The sequence below is a fragment of the Piliocolobus tephrosceles genome, chromosome 1 (assembly GCF_002776525.5).
Source record: "Piliocolobus tephrosceles isolate RC106 chromosome 1, ASM277652v3, whole genome shotgun sequence".
In the NCBI taxonomy this organism is placed as follows: domain Eukaryota; kingdom Metazoa; phylum Chordata; class Mammalia; order Primates; family Cercopithecidae; genus Piliocolobus; species Piliocolobus tephrosceles.
Genome location: NC_045434.1, coordinates 189,485,840 through 189,502,340, shown reverse-complemented (window position 1 = coordinate 189,502,340; position 16,501 = coordinate 189,485,840).

Below are 16,501 nucleotides of genomic sequence, written 5' to 3'. Positions count from 1 at the left end.
AAAAAAAAAAAAAAAAAAAAAAAATTCTCTTCTTCCTGTTATTGGTAGTTCTGAACGTTAGATATTTTTTTTCCATGGGGTCAAAAGGTACCTAAGTATATGATTGCGAGTGGAAAAATAGGGGACAGAAATCAGGTATTGGCAGTTTTTCCATTTTCATTTGTGTGTGAATTTTTAATATAAATGCAGAGGCGTAAAGCATTAATGCAAGTTAAAATGTTTCAGTGAACAAGTTTCAGCGGTTCAACTTTATAATAATTATAAATAAACCTGTTAAATTTTTCTGGAAAAAAAAAAAAGAACAAAGCTAAAGAATATTTATAGGAATACAAAAATTATCCAGGGCCCCCCAAAAGGTAAATTTTACAATGTCTAGTATCCATTAAAAAATTACCAGGCAAGTGAAAGAGCAGAAAAATACTATGTATAAAGAAGAGAAAAGTCAGCCAAGTGTGGTGGTTCATGCTTATAAATCCTAGCACTTTGGGAGACCAGGGTGTTTGAGCCCAGTAGTTCAAGACCAGCCTGGGCAACATAGCAAGGTGCTATCTCTTTTAAATTTAAAAAATAAAAATAATAAAGAAGAGAAAAGTCAAGGCCGGGCCTGGTGGCTCATGCCTGTAATCCCAGCACTTTTTAAGGCCAAGGTGGGCAGATTGTTTGAGCTCAGGAGTTTGAGACCAGCCTGGACAACATGGCAAAACCCCATCTCTACAAAAAATACAAAAATTAGCTGGGTATGGTGGTACACGCCTCTAGTTTCAGCTACTTAGGAGGCTGAGGTGGGAGGATCACTTGAGCCTGGGAGGTTGAGGCTGATGTGAGCCATGATCATGCCACTATACTCCAACCTGGGCAACAGAGCAGGATCCTGTATCAAAAATTTAAAAACAGAAAAGTCAATCAGTCAATCAATCAAAACTGACCCAGAAGTGACATATGATAGAATTAGGAGGCAAGGACTTTAAAACACCAATTGTAACTGAATTCCATATGTTCAAAAAGCCAGGAGAAAGATTAAACATGTTCAACAGAATAAAAATACCCAAATCAAACATCCAAACATGAAAATCACAATGTTTGAAGTGAAAAATATACTGGATGAGATTAATGGCAATTTTGACACTGCAGAAGAACAGATTTGCAAACTTGAAGATATAGCAGTAGAAGCTATCCAAAATAAAACACAGAAAGGGAAAAGACAGAAACAAATAAAAAGAGCACCAGTGAGTCATGGGATAACTTAAAGCCATCTAATGTTTGGAGTCCCTTAAGGAGTGAAGAAAGGGAAGAAAAGAAAAAAATTGAAGAAACCTCTGAAAAATTTCCAAATTTGATGAAAACGATAAACTCACATAACCACAAAACTCAACAAACCCAAACACAGGAAACATAAAGAAAAAATACACCAAGGCACATCACCATCAAATTGCTCAGAACAAGTGATAATGAGAAAAATCTTAAAAACTGCCAAAGGAAGAAGAAACATTACACAGGGGAACAAAGAACGACAGTAGATTTTTTATAAACAATGCAAGCTAAGAGATAGTGGAACAACATCTTTAAAGTACTGAAAGAAAAAATCTATCAAGCTAGAATTCTATACCCATTGAAAGTATATTTCAAAAATGAAGGTGAAATAAATACTTTCTTCGAAATACAAAAATTGAAAGAATTTATCACCAGCAGACCTGTACTTACAAGAAATGTTGAAGTTATTCAAGCAGAAAGAAAATGATACAAGATGGAAATCTGGATCTACGTAAAGAAATGAAAAGTACTGGAAATGGCAATTATGTGGGTGAAAAATAATGCCTTTTTAAAATTATTTAAATCCCCTTAAAGATAATCAACAATTTAGAGCAAAAGCAGTAACAATGCACTGTTACTGTGGGGTTATCATATAAGTAAAAGTAAAATATCTAGGCCAGGCATGGTGGCTCACGCCTGTAACCCCAGCACTTTGGGAGGCTGAGGTGGGCAGATCACCTGAGGCTGGGAGTTTGAGACCCTCCCAGCCAACATGGTGAAACGCCATCTCTACTAAAAATACAAAAATTAGCCAGGTGTGATAGCAGGTGCCTGTAGTCCCAGCTACTTGGGAGGCTGAGGCAGGAGAATTGCTTGAACCCAGAAGGCGGACATTGCGGTGAGATAAGACAGCGCCACTGTACTCCAGCCTGGGCGACAGAGCAAAACTCCATCTCAAAAACAAACAAACAAACAAACAAAAAACAACAGTAAAATATCTGACAATAATAGCACAAAGTCCAGGAGGGGCTAAGTGGAAGTGTACTGTTATAAGGATCATGTTCTCTACGTGAGGTGGTGTACTATCACTTGAAGGTAGGCTATTGTCTTAGTCCATTCCTGCTGCTGTGACAAAATATCTTGGACAAGAAGCTAAGGTGGAAGGATCAGTTGAGCCCAGGAGTTAGAGGTTACATTACAGTGAACTATGATTGTGCCACTTCCCTCCAGACCAGGTGACAGAGTGAAACCCTCTCTCTTAAAAAAGAAAGGGAAGAAAAGAAAATACTCAATCCAAGAAAGGCAGAAAAAGAGAAAAAAATGGAAGAAAAAAAAAAACAAAACAAGTGGGACAAGTAGCAATCACATAGCCATGTTTCAAACTCAACCATATCAAGAATTACATTAATGTAAAAGATTTAAATATACTCCAATTAAAAAGTATAGAATTTCAGACTGAATGAAGAAGCAAGGCACAGCTACATGCTACTTATAAGAAATCCACTTTAAACATAAAATGCAAACAGGTTAAAAGTAAAAGGATGGAAAAATATATATCACACCATAGCCAATCAAAATAAAGTAGATTTCAGAGTAAAGGTTATTATTAGAGATAAAGTGAGTTATTTCACAATGAAAAGGTGGTCAATTAATCAGGAGAACATAGAAATCCTAAACAACTAGTAAGGGAGCTTTGAAATACATTGTTATGGGCTAAATTGTGTACCCTTTCCAAAATCATATTAAAAAGTCCTAACCTCCAATGTGACTATATTTGGAGATAGGATATTTAAAGAGATAATTAGGTTAAAGTAGCGTGGGCCCTAATCTACTATGACTGGTGTCTTTATAAGAAGAGAGAATTTGGACACAGACAAGGTACAGAGGGACTATCATGTGAAGACACAGGGAGAAAACAGCCATCTACGAGACAAGGAAAGAGGCCTCTGAAGACATCAACCCTGCTGAAACCTTGATTTTGGATTTCTGGCCTCCATATCTGTGAGGAAATAATTTTTTTTTGTTGTTTAAGCCACATTGTCTATAGTACTGTATTATGGCAGCTCTAGCAAACTAATACATGCATGAAGTGAAAACTGATAGAACGAACTGTAAGGAAAAAGAGACAAATCCGCAATGATAGTAGGAGATTCCAACACCCTTCTAATAGAAGTTGATAGAAAGAGTAGGCATAAATCAGTAAAGATATAGGAGTGGAACAACACTATCAGCCAACTTGATGTAATAGACATTTATAGAACACGTCATCCAACATCAGCAGAGTACACATTAATTTCAACTAACACGGAACATTTACTAAGACAGACAGTATTCTGGGGCATGAAACAAAGATTGATAAATTTAAATGGATGCAAGTCATATAAAGTATATTTCCTGACAATAATGAAATAAAATTAAAAGTCAATAATGGAAAGATCTCTGGAAAATTTGCAAATATTTAGAAACTAAATAACATAATTCTAAACAATCCATGGGCTAAAGAAGAAATCAAAAGACAGATTAAAATATTTTGAATGGAATTAAAATGGCAATACACATATTAAATTTTGTAGGATGCTGCTACATAATACATAGAAGGAAAGTTATGCACTAAATGCTCTATATTAATCAAGGGCCTTAGCTTTCACCTTAAGAAACAACAAAAAGAGAAAATTAAATGTAAAGTAAGCAGAAGAAATAAATAATAAAGACGAAAGCAAAATTCAATGAAATAGAAAACAAAAGTGACACAGAAAATCAATGACAACAAAAGCTGGTTCATAGAGCAGACCAATAAAATTGACGAATCTCTATCCAGACTGATTTGGGAAAAAAGAGAAAGAAAATAAAAATTATTTCAATACCAAGAATGAAAGGGTGACATCACTACAGATTCTAAATATATCAAAAGGATAATAAGGGACTACTATCAGCTCCTTTGTGCCAATAAGTTGGATAACTTAGATGAAATGGACAAATTCCTCAAAGATAAAAACTACCAAAATTCACTCAAGAAGAAATAAATAACCTGAAGAGTCATCAAATATCACATAAATTTAATTTGTATTTAAAAGTCTTTCCACTAATAAAACTCCAGGTCCAGACAGCTTCACTGAGGAATTCTTCCAAACATACAAGAAGGAAATAATACACATTCTAAATAAAATCTTCCATAAAATTGAAGAGGAGGGAATATTTTCCAATTCATTCTATAAGACCAGCAGATTGAATTTAACAATATATAAAGAAGACACTGTATCAGGCGGGGCATGGTGGCTCACGCCTGTAATCCCAGCAAACTTTAGGAGGCTAGGGCAGGCAGATCACAAGGTCAGGAGATTGAGACCATCCTGGCTAACACAGTGAAACCCCATCTCTTCTAAAAATACACACAAAAAATTAGCCAGGCGTGGTGGCAGGCACCTGTAGTCCCAGGTACTCAGGAGGCTGAGGCAGGAGGATGGCGTGAACCCGGGAGGTGGAGCTTGCAGTGAACCAAGATTGCGCCACTGCACTCCAGCCTGGGTGATAGAGCGAGACTCCATCTTAAAAAAAAAAAAAAAAAGACACTATATCATGACCAAAAGGATACAATACCTCAGGAATATAAGATTGGTTTAGGCTTCCCAAATCAATCACTATAATTCATCACGTTAAGAGACTGAGAAAGAAAAGCTATATAATCATCTTAATTGATGCAGAAAAAACCATTTTATTAAAGCCAACACTCAATCTTGATTAAAACACTCAATGTGCTAGGAACAATAGTGGAGTTCCTCAGCCCAATGAAGATCACTTTTTTATTTAAAAATTTTTATTGTATATATTTAAGGTATATAATATGATGTTTGATATACATACATTTGGTGAAATTGTTACTGTAGTCAAGCAAATTAACATATCCATCATCTCAAATAGTTACTCCTTCCCTTTTGTCGGAATATCACCTAAAATCCATTATTTTAACAAAAATCGCAAATATAATACAACATTATCGGTGATAGTCCTCGTGTGTTACTTTAGGTCTCCAGATTTGTTCATCCTACATAGCTACAACACTGTATCCTTGGATCTACACCTCTCCATTTACTCCTTCCTGTCTACCATTTTATTCTTCATCTTTCTGACTTTTCTTTTTTTATGATTCCAGATATAAGTGAGATCATGCAATATTTTCCTTTCTGTGTTTGGCTTATTTCATTTAGCATAATGTCTTCCAAGTTCATCCATGTTGTGGTAAATTGCAGGATCTCCTTTTTTAAGGCTGAATAATATTCCATTATGTATGTGCACCATGGTTTCTTTACCCATTTATCCATCGGTGGGTATTTCAGTTTGTTTTCATATCATGGCTATTGTGAAAAATGCTGCAATGAACATAAGAGTACAGACATTTCTACGAGATGACGATTTTATTTCATTTGGGTATATACCCACAAGAAGGATTGCTGGGTAATATAGTTCTTCTGTTTTTAATTTCTTTGGAAACCTCCATGCTGTTTTCCGCAATGGCTGTACCGATCTACATTCCCACCGACGGTGTACAAGGTTTCCCTTTTCTCCACACTCTCAACATGTGTTATCTCTCGTCTTTTTGATAATAACCATGTTAACAGGTGTGAGGTGGTATCTCATTGTGGTTTTGATTTGCATTTCCCTGATAATTAGTGATGTTGAACACCTTTTCATACACGTGTTGACGATTTTAATGTCTTCTTTCAAGAAATGTCTTTTCAGTCCCTTGTGCATTTTTAAATTGGGTTATTTGTTTTCTTGCTATTGAATTGTTTGAGTTTCTTATGTATTTGGGATATCAGATGTATGGTTTGCAAATATTTTCTCCCATTTTTTATGCTGCCTTTTCCTTTTATGGACTGTTTCCTTTGCTGGGAAGAAGCTCTTTGGTTTGATGTAGTCTGGTTTATTTATTTTTGCTTTTATAGCCTAAGCTTTTTGTGTGATAGCCACAAAATTATTACCAAGGCCAATGTCAAGGAGCTTTTCCTCTGTGTTTTGTTTTAGAAATTATGTTATGGTTTTGGTTCTTATATTTAGGTCCTTTGTCCATTTTGAGTTGATTTTTTTCTGCATAATGTGAGAGTCCAGTTTCCACATTTTTTGGCATGTGTAAATCTAGTTTTTTCAGCACCATCTATTGAAGAGGCTATCTTTTCCCCATTATGTCTTCTTGGTACCCTTGTCAAAAATTAGTTGACCATGTATGACCGAGTTTATTTCTGGGCTCTCTATTCTGTTCCATTTGTCTATGTGTCTGTTTTTAATGTTAGTACTATACTGTTTAGATTACTATACCTTTATAATATAATTAAAAATCAGGAAGTGTGATGCCTTCAACTTTGTTTTTCTTTCTCTAAATTGCTTTGGCTATTTGTGGTCTTTTGTGGTTCCATACAAAGTTTAGAATTGCTTTTCCTATTTCTGTGCCATTGACACTTTTTTTATAGGGATTGGCTTGAACCTGTATATAGAATTGAGTAGTATGAACATTTTAATAATATTAATTCTAATCCATGAACATAGTATGTCTTTCCATTTACTTGGGTCTTCTTCAATTTCAAATGGCATTTATGGAAAACCTACAGTTTACAGCATACTTCGTGGTGAAAGACTGAATGCTTTCCTCTAAGATCAGAATCAAATCAAGGATGTCTGCACTCATCTCTTTTATTCATCGTTACTGTACTGGGGGTTCTTGCCAGTCCCACTGGAATAAGAAGTGAGTTTGGTAAGGCTTCAGGATACAAAATTAATATGCGAGAATCTATTGTATTTCTATATATTAGCAACAATCAGAAATTAAAATTTAAAAACATCTTTTATAATAGCATTAAAATATAGGAAACTCTTAGGGATGAATCTGACAAGATATGTGGAAGACCTATATATTCAACACTACAAAACGTTGCTGAGAGAAATTAAAGACTCAAATAAATGGGAAGATATACCATGTTCTTAGATTAGAAGACTCAATACTGCTAAGATGTCAACTCTCAAAATTCATCTATATAGTTAAGAGAATCCTAATACAAATCCTAGCAGGCTGTGTGTGTGTGTTTACAAATGGATGAGCTAATTTTAAAATTCTATAAAAATGCAGAGAATGGCTGGGCACAGTGGCTCATGACTATAATCCCAGGACTTTGGAAGGCTGAGGCAAGAGGATCACTTGAGCTCAGGAGTTCACCCAAGACAAGCCTGGGCAACATAGTGAGACCTCATCTCTACTAAAAATAAAAAAAGTTAGCCAGGCATGGTGGTGCACACCTGTGGTCCCAGCTACTTGGGAGGCTGATGTGGGAGGGTCATCTGAGCCCAGGTGATGGAAGTTGCAGTGAGCAACTTCCATCAGCCTGGGCAACAAATGAAGACGACCCTGTCTCCAAAAAAAAAAAAAAAAAATGCAAAAGATCTAAAATAGCAAAAATAACTTCGAAAAAAAGAAAGTTGAAGGACTTATTTCTTATTTGACTTTATGACATTATAAAGTTATATTAATCAAGATATTTTGGTATTGGTGTTAAGATAGACAAATAGGGCCAGGCGTGGTGTCTCACACCTGTAATCCCAGCACTTAGGGAGGCTGAAGTAAGTCAGGAATTTGAGGTCAGGAATTTGAGACTAGCTTGCCCAACATCATGAAACCCTGTCTCTACCAAAAATACAAAAATATTAGCCAGATGTGGTGGTGGGTGCCTGTAATCCCAGGTACTTGGGAGGCTGAAGCAGGAGAATCACCTGAACTGGGAGGTAGAGGATGCAGTGAGCCAAGATCGCACCACTGCACTCCATCCTGGGTGACAGAGCAAGACTCTGTCTCAATAAATAAATAAATAAATAAATAAAAATACACAAATAGATCAATAGAACAGAGTAGAGATTCCAAATATAGACCCATGTTTATATAGTCAACTGTTTTTTGACAAAGACGTGAAGGCCATTCATTTGAGAAAAGATAATCTTCTAAAACAAATAATATTGGAACAATTATATATTCATGTGCAAAAGCAAAAACAAATCAAAAATAAAACTTGAGCTATAACTTCAAATGTGTCATAGACTTAAGTGTACAACATAGAAATATAAAACTTCTAGAAGAAAACATATAAGATAATTTTTATGGGCCTTGAGTTGGGCAAAGATTTATTGGATATAATACCAAAATTTTAGAAAAATGACTACAACAAACAAGAAAAAATTGATAAATTGGATTTCATCAAAGTTAAGAAAATTTGTTATTCAAAAGAATCTATTATAGCTAAGCATGGTGATATAAGCCTGTAGTCTCTGTTACTCATGAAGCTGAGATGGGAGGATCACTTGAGCCCAGGAATTTGAGGCTACAGTGTGCTATGATTGCATTTGTGAATAACCACCGTACTCTAGCCTGGCCAATGCAGTGAGACTCCATCTCTAAAAAAAGAAAAAAAATACTATTATAAAAAGGAAAAGACAAGCCACAGACTGGGGAAAAATATTTGCACATCAAGTGTCTGAGAAAGGACTTGTAACTGGAATGTATAAAGAACTCTGAAAACTCAATAATAATAAAAAACACAACTCTCCCAAAATGGGCAAAAAACTTTCAGACATTTAAATAATACATGTGGGTGGAAAATTAGCATATAAAAACATGTTTGACATCATTAATCATTAAGGAGAAGCAAATTAAAACTACAATATGTGCACCTGTTGTAATGTCTAAGATCATACCATCTGTTGGGGAGGATATGGGTAAACTTGCCAATTCCTTTTTTTTTATTATTACACTTTAAGTTGTAGGATACATGTGCACAATGTGGAGGTTTGTTACATAGATATACATGTGCCATGTTGGTATGCTGCATCCATCAACTCATCATTTACATCATTTACATTAGGTATTTCTCTTAATGCCTTCCCCCAGCCCCCCAGCCCCCAACAGACCCCGGTGTGTGATGTTCCTCTCCCTGTGTCCATGTATCCTCACTGCTCAACTCCCACTTATGAGTGAGAACATGAGGTGTTTGGTTTTCTGTCCTTGTGATATTTTGCTGAGAATGTTTTCCAGCTTCATCCATGTCCTACAAAGGACATGAACTCGTTCTTTTTTATGGCTGCATAGTATTCCATGGTGTATATGTGCCACATTTTCTTTATCCAGTCTATCACTGATGGACATTGGGGTTGGTTCCAAGTCTTTGCTATTGTGAATAGCGCTGCAATAAAAATGTGTGTGTATGTGACTTTATAGTAGCATGATTTATAATCCTCTGGGTATATACCCAGTAATGGGATTACTGGGTCAAATGGTATTTCTAGTTCTAGATCCTTGAGGAATCGCCACACTGTGTTCCACAATGGTTGAACTAATTTACACTCCCACAAACAGTGTAAAAGCATTCCTATTTCTCCACATCCTCTCCAGCATCTGTTCTTTCCTGACTTTGTAATGATCGCCATTCTAACTGACGTGAGATGGTATCTCATTGTGGTTTTGATTTGTATTTCTCTGATGACCAATGATGATGAGCATTTTTTCATGTGTCTGTTGGCTGAATAAATGTCTTCTTTTAAGAAGTGTCTGTTCATATCCTTTGCCCACTTTTTGATGGGGTTGTTTGTTTTTTCCTTGTAAATTTGTTTAAGTTCTGTGCAGATTCTGGATATTAGCCCTTTGTCAGATGGATAGATTACAAAAATTTTCTCCCATTCTGTAGGTTGCCTGTTCACTCTGATGATAGTTTCTTTTGCTGTGCAGAAGCTCTGTAGTTTAATTAGTCCCCATTTGTCTATTTTGGCTTTTGTTGACATTGCTTTTGGTGTTTTATTCATGAAGTCTTTGCTCATGCCTATGTCTTGAAAGGTATTGCCTAGGTTTTCTGCTAGAGTTTTTATGGTTTTAGGTCTTACATTGAAGTCTTTAATCTGTCTTGAGTTAATTTTTGTATAAGGTATAAGGAAGGGATCCAGTTTCAGCTTTCTACATATGGCTAGCCACTTTTCCCAGCACCATTTATTGAATAGGGAATCCTTTCCCCATTGTTTATTTTTGTCAGGTTTGTCAAATATCAGATGGTTGTAGATGTGTGGTGTGATTTCTGAGGCCTCTGTTCTGTTCCATTGGTCTATATATCTGCTTTGGTACCAGTACTATGCTGTTTTAGTCACTGTAGCCTTGTAGTATAGTTTGAAGTCAGGGAGCGTGATGCTTCCAGCTTTGTTCTTTTGGCTTAGGATCGTCTTGGCTCTGTGGGCTCTTTTTTGGTTCCATATGAAATTTACAGTAGTTTTTTCCAATTCTGTGAAGAAAGGCAGTGGTAGCTTGATGGGGATAGCATTGAATCTATAAATTATCTTGGGCAGTATGGCCATTTTCACGATGTTGATTCTTTCTATCCATGAGCATGAAATGCTCTTCCATTTGTTTGTGTCCTCTTTTATTTCATTGAACAGTGATTTGTAGTTCTCCTTGAAGAGGTCCTTCACATCCCTTGTAAGTTGGATTCCTAGGCATTTTATTCTTTTTGTAGCAATTGTGAATGGGATTTCACTCATGATTTGGCTCTATGTTTGTCTGTTATTGATGTATAGGAATGCTTATGACTTTTGCACATTGATTTTGTATCCGGAGACTTTGTTGAAGTTGCTTATCAGCTTAAGGAGATTTGGGGCTGAGACGATGGGGTTTTCTAAATATACAATCATGTCATCTGGAAACAAAGACAATTTGACTTCCTCTTTTCCTAATTGAATACCCTTTATTTCTTTCTCTTGCCTGATTGCCCTGGCCAGAACTTCCAATACTATGTTGAATAGGAGTGGTGAGAGAGGGCATCCTTGTCTTGTGCCGGGTTTCAAAGGGAATGCTTCCAGTTTTTGCCATTCAGTATATTGGCTATGGGTTTGTCATAAATAGCTCTTACTATTTTTGAGATAGGTTCCATCAATACCTAGTTTATTGAGAGTTTTTAGCATGAAAGCCTGTTGAATTTTGTCGAAGGCCTTTTCTGCATCTATTGAGATAATCATGTGGTTTTTGTCATTGGTTCTGTTTTTGTGATGGATTACGTTTATTGATTTGCGTATGTTGAACCAGACTTGCATCCCAGGGATGAAGCCAACTTGATCGTGGGGGATAAGCTTTTTGATGTGCTGCTAGATTCGGTTTGCCAGTTATTTTATTGAGGATTTTTGCATCGATGTTCATGAGGGATATTGACCTAAAATTCTCTTTTTTTGTTGTGTCTCTGCCAGGCTTTGGTATCATAAAATGTCCTCATAAAAGGAATTAGGGAGGATTCCCTCTTTTTCTATTGATTGGAATAGTTTCAGAAGGAATGGTACCAGCTCCTCTTTGTGCCTCTGGTAGAATTCGGCTGTGAATCCGTCTGGTCCTGAACTTTTTTGGTTGGTAGGCTATTAATTATTGCCTCAATTTCAGAGCCTGTTATTGGTCTATTTGGAGATTCAACTTCTTCCTGGTTTAGTCTTGAGAGGGTGTATGTGTCCAGGAATTTATCCATTTCTTCTAGGTTTTCTAGTTTATTTGCGTAGAGGTGTTTATAATATTCTCTGATGGTAGTTTGTATTTCTGTGGGATCGGTAGTGATATCCCCTTTATCATTTTTTATTGTATCTATTTGATTCTTCTCTCTTTTCTTCTTTATTAGTCTTGCTAGTGGTCTATCAATTTTGTTCTTTTCAAAAACCCAGCTCCTGGATTCATTGATTTTTTGGAAGGGTTTGCTGTGTCTCTATCTCCTTCACTTCTGCTCTGAGCTTAGTTATTTCTTGTCTTCTGCTAGCTTTTGAATTTTTTTGCTCTTCTTTCTCTAGTTGTTTTAATTGTGACATTAGGGTGTTGATTTTAGATCTTTCCTTCTTTCTCTTGTAGGCATTTAGTGCTATAAAGTTCCCTCTACACACTGCTTTAAATGTCCCCCAGAGATCCCGGTATGTTGTGTCTTTATTCTCATTGGTTTCAAAGAACATCTTTATTTCTGCCTACATTTCATTATTTACCCAGTAAATAATGAAATAGGGGCAGGTTTTCAGTTTCCGTGTAGTTGTGCGGTTTTGAGTGAGTTTCTTAATCCTGAATTCTAATTTGATTGCACTATGGTCTGAGAGACAGTTTGTTGTGATTTCTATTCTTTTACATTTGCTGAGGAGTGTTTTACTTCCAAATATGTGGTCAATTTTAGAATAGGTGAGATGTGGTGCTGAGAAGAATGTACATTCTATTGATTTGGGGTGAAGAGTTCTGTAGATGTCTATTAAGTATGCTTGGTCCAGAGATGAGTTCAAGTCCTGGATATCCTTGTTAATTTTCTGTCTCGTTGATCTGTCTAATATTGACAGTGGGGTGTTAAAGTCTCCCATGATTATTGTCTGGGAGTCTAAGTCTCTTTGTAGGTCTCTAAGAACTTGCTTTATGAATCTGGGTGCTCCTGTATTGGGTGCATATATATTTAGGATAGTTAGCTCTTCTTGGTGAATTGATCCATTTACCATTATGTAATGGCCTTCTTCATCTCTTTTGATCTTTGTTGGTTTAAAGTCTGTTTTATCAGAGACCAGGATTGCAACCCCTGCTTTTTTTTTTCTTTCCATTTGCTTGGTAGACTTTCCTCCATCCCTTTATTTTGAGCCTATGTGTGTCTTTGCATGTGAGATGTGTCTCCTGAATACAGCACACTGATGGGTGTTGACCCTTTATCCGATTTGCCGGTCTGTGTCTTTTAATTGGGGCATTTAGCCCATCTACATTTAAGGTTAATATTGTTATATGTGAATTTGATCCTGCCATTATGATGCTAGCTGGTTATTTCACCTGTTAATTGATGCAGTTTCTTCATAGCATTGATGGTTTTTACAATTTGGCATGTTTTTGCAGTGGCTGGTACTGGTTGTTCCTTTCCATGTTTAGTGTTTCCTTCGGAAGCTCTTGTAAGGCAGGCCTGGTGGTGGCAAAATCACTCAGCATTTGGTTGACTGTAAAGGATTTTATTTCTCCTTCACTTATGAAGCATAGTTTGACTGGATATGAAATTCTGGGTTGAAAATTCTTTTCTTTAAGAATGTCAAATATTGGCCCCCACTGTCTTCTGGTTTGTAGGATTTCTGCAGCGAGATCAGCTAGTCTGATGGGCTTCCCTTTGTGGGTAACCAGACCTTTCTCTCTGGCTGCCCTTAACATTTTTTCCTTCATTTCAACCTTGGTGAATCTGACATTTATGTGTCTTGGGGTTGCTCTTCTCAAGGAGTATCTTTGTGGTGTTCTCTGTATTTCCTGAATTTGAATGTTGGCCTGCCTTGTGAGCTTGGGGAAGTTCTCCTGGATAATATCCTGCAGAATGTTTTCTAACTTAGTTCCATTCTCCCCGTCACTTTCAGGTACACCAATCAAAAGTAGATTTGGTCTTGATAATTCTTATATTGCTGGTGGGAATACCAAATGTACAGCTGAGATGGTTTGCATCTGTGTCCCCACCCAAATCTCACATTCAGTTGTAATCCCTAGGGTTGGAGGTGGGATCTGGTGGGAAGTGATTGGATCACAGGGGCTGTTTCTCATGGTTAACATCATCTCCCTTGGAGCTGTCATTATGATAGTGAATTCTCATGAGATCTGGTTGTTAAAAAGTGTGTAGCACCACCACCTTCTCTCTGTTCCTCCTGCTCCAGCCATATAAGACATGCCTGCTTCCCCTTCACCTTCCACTATGAGTCAAAGCTCCCTGAGACCTCCCCAGAAGCAGATCCAGCCCGGCTTCCTATACAGCTTGCAGTACTGTGAGCCACTTAAACTTCTTTTCTTTATAAATTATCCAGTCTCAGATATTTCTTCATAGCAGTGTGAGAATGACTAGTACAACAGCCATTTTGGAAAACAGTTTGGCAGTTTCTTAATAATTTAGCTAGGTATCTCTAACATATACTGAGCCATTCCACTTCTAGGTACCTGTATTAGGATATTAGTGTATTGCTGTAAAGAAGTACCCAAGACTGGATAATTTATAAAGAAAAGCAATTTAATTGGGTCACAGTACTATAGGCTGTACAGGAAGCATGGCGCTAGGCATCTGCTTGGCTTCTGGTGAGGCCTCAGGAAACTTACATTCATAGCAGAAGGCAAAGGGGAAGCTGAACTATCACACAGCGAGGGCAGGAGTAAGACAGAGAAGTGGTGGGGTGCAGCTGGGAGGTGCCACAAACTTTTAAACAACCAGATCTTGTGTGAACTCATTCATCACCAAGGGAATGGCACTAAGCCATTCATAAGGGATACTCCCCCATGATCCAAACATCTCTGACCTTCAGGCCTCACCTCCAACACTGAAGATTACATTTCAACATGAGATTTGGAGAAGACAGCCAAACTATATGAGAAATGAAAGCGTATGTGCATGCAAAGATTTGTACACAAATGCTTATTGCTGCTTTATTTATAATAGTCACAATTTATTTAGAAGTAACCCTAATGTCCCAAATCCATGGATGAATGCCTAAACTAAATGTGGCACAACCATACAATGGAAATACTCCTTGGCAAAAAAAACCGGATAAATTTTACATGTGCAATAGCATGGCTGAATCTCAAAATAATTGTGCTGAGTGAAAGAAGATGGACAAAAAAGAGTGTGTATGTATTATACTACTCATATAAACTTTTAGAATATTGTTTTGTTTTGTTTTAGATGGAGTCTCACTCTGTTGCCCAGGCTGGAGTGCAGTGGTGCAATCTTGGCTCCTGACCTCAGGTGACCCACCCACCTCAGCCTCCTAAAGTGCTGAGATTACAGGCAAGAGCCACTACGCCCAGCCTGAAGTTCATTTTCTTAATCATAACGATGATTTCACAGATGCGTACATATATAACAACCTCTCAAAATTGTTCACTTTAAGTGTGGGCAGTTGATTGTTTGTCGATTGTATTTCAATAAATCAGTTAGAAAAAAATCCCAGAAGAAGGGTGGGAAGCAGTAAAGTGAATAAAGAAGCTGGTGAATGTGTTGGTGAATTTAAATAAGTATTGATTACTATAGTAATAATAATAATAATTACTATTTTGGGGATTTTAAAACAGGATTAAGGCCGGGTGCGGTGGCTCAAGCCTGTAATCCCAGCACTTTGGGAGGCTGAGACGGGCAGATCACGAGGTCAGGAGATCGAGACCATCCTGGCTAACACGGTGAAACCCCGTCTCTACTAAAAAAAAAAAATACAAAAAACTAGCTGGGCGAGGTGGTGGGCGCCTGTAGTCCCAGCTACTCGGGAGGCTGAGGCAGGAGAATAGCGTAAACCCAGGAGGCGGAGCTTGCAGTAAGCTGAGATCCGGCCACTGGCCACTGCACTCCAGCCTGGGCAACAGAGTGAGACTCCGTCTCAAAAAAAAAAAAAAAAAAAAAAAAACAGGATTGAGGCCAAGCATGGTGGCTCACGCCTGTAATCCCAGCACTTCGGGAGACTGAAGCAGGTGGATCACGATGTCAAGAGATTGAGACCATCCTGGCCAACATGGTGAAATCCCGTCTCTACTAAAAATACAAAAATTAACTGGGCATGGTGGCACGTGCCTGTAGTCCCAGCTACTTGGGAGGCTAAGACAGGAGAATTGCTTGAACCCGGGAGACAAAGGTTGCAGTGAGCCAAGATCATGCCACTGCACTCCATTCTGAAAACAGACAGAAACTCCGTAAAAAAAAACAAACAAACAAACAAAAAAACAAGATTGAATGAAAACACCTGATTTTGTCTTGGTTGGGAAGTTGGTAAAAGTCTAGCAATTTTACTGAGCTCTAGATTTTAAGAGTGCATGATGTATACTTATCTTCCATGCTATTTGAGGGAACAAAAGAATAGAATTAAAAAACATCAATCCAATTAAAAATGTGAAATAAGAAAAAAGAAGCAAATAAAAAGCATGTAAATTGAAAGACCCAAAATAAGATAGTAATTGAAGCCATGGGAAAGCATACAGGAATAGCTGAATGCACACCCCTAAAAATTCCTATGGGGCATCTACAGTGAACTCATTTTTGACAAAGGTGCCAAGAACATTCACTGGGGAAAGGAAAGTCTCTTCAATATTTGGTGCTAGGAAAACAGGATCTTCATATGCAGAAGAATGAAAGTAGACCCCTGTCTCTTACCATATACAATAATCAAGTAAGAATGGATTAAAGACTTAAATCTAAGACCCCGAACTATGAAACTACTAAAAGGAAACATTGGGAAAACTCTCTAG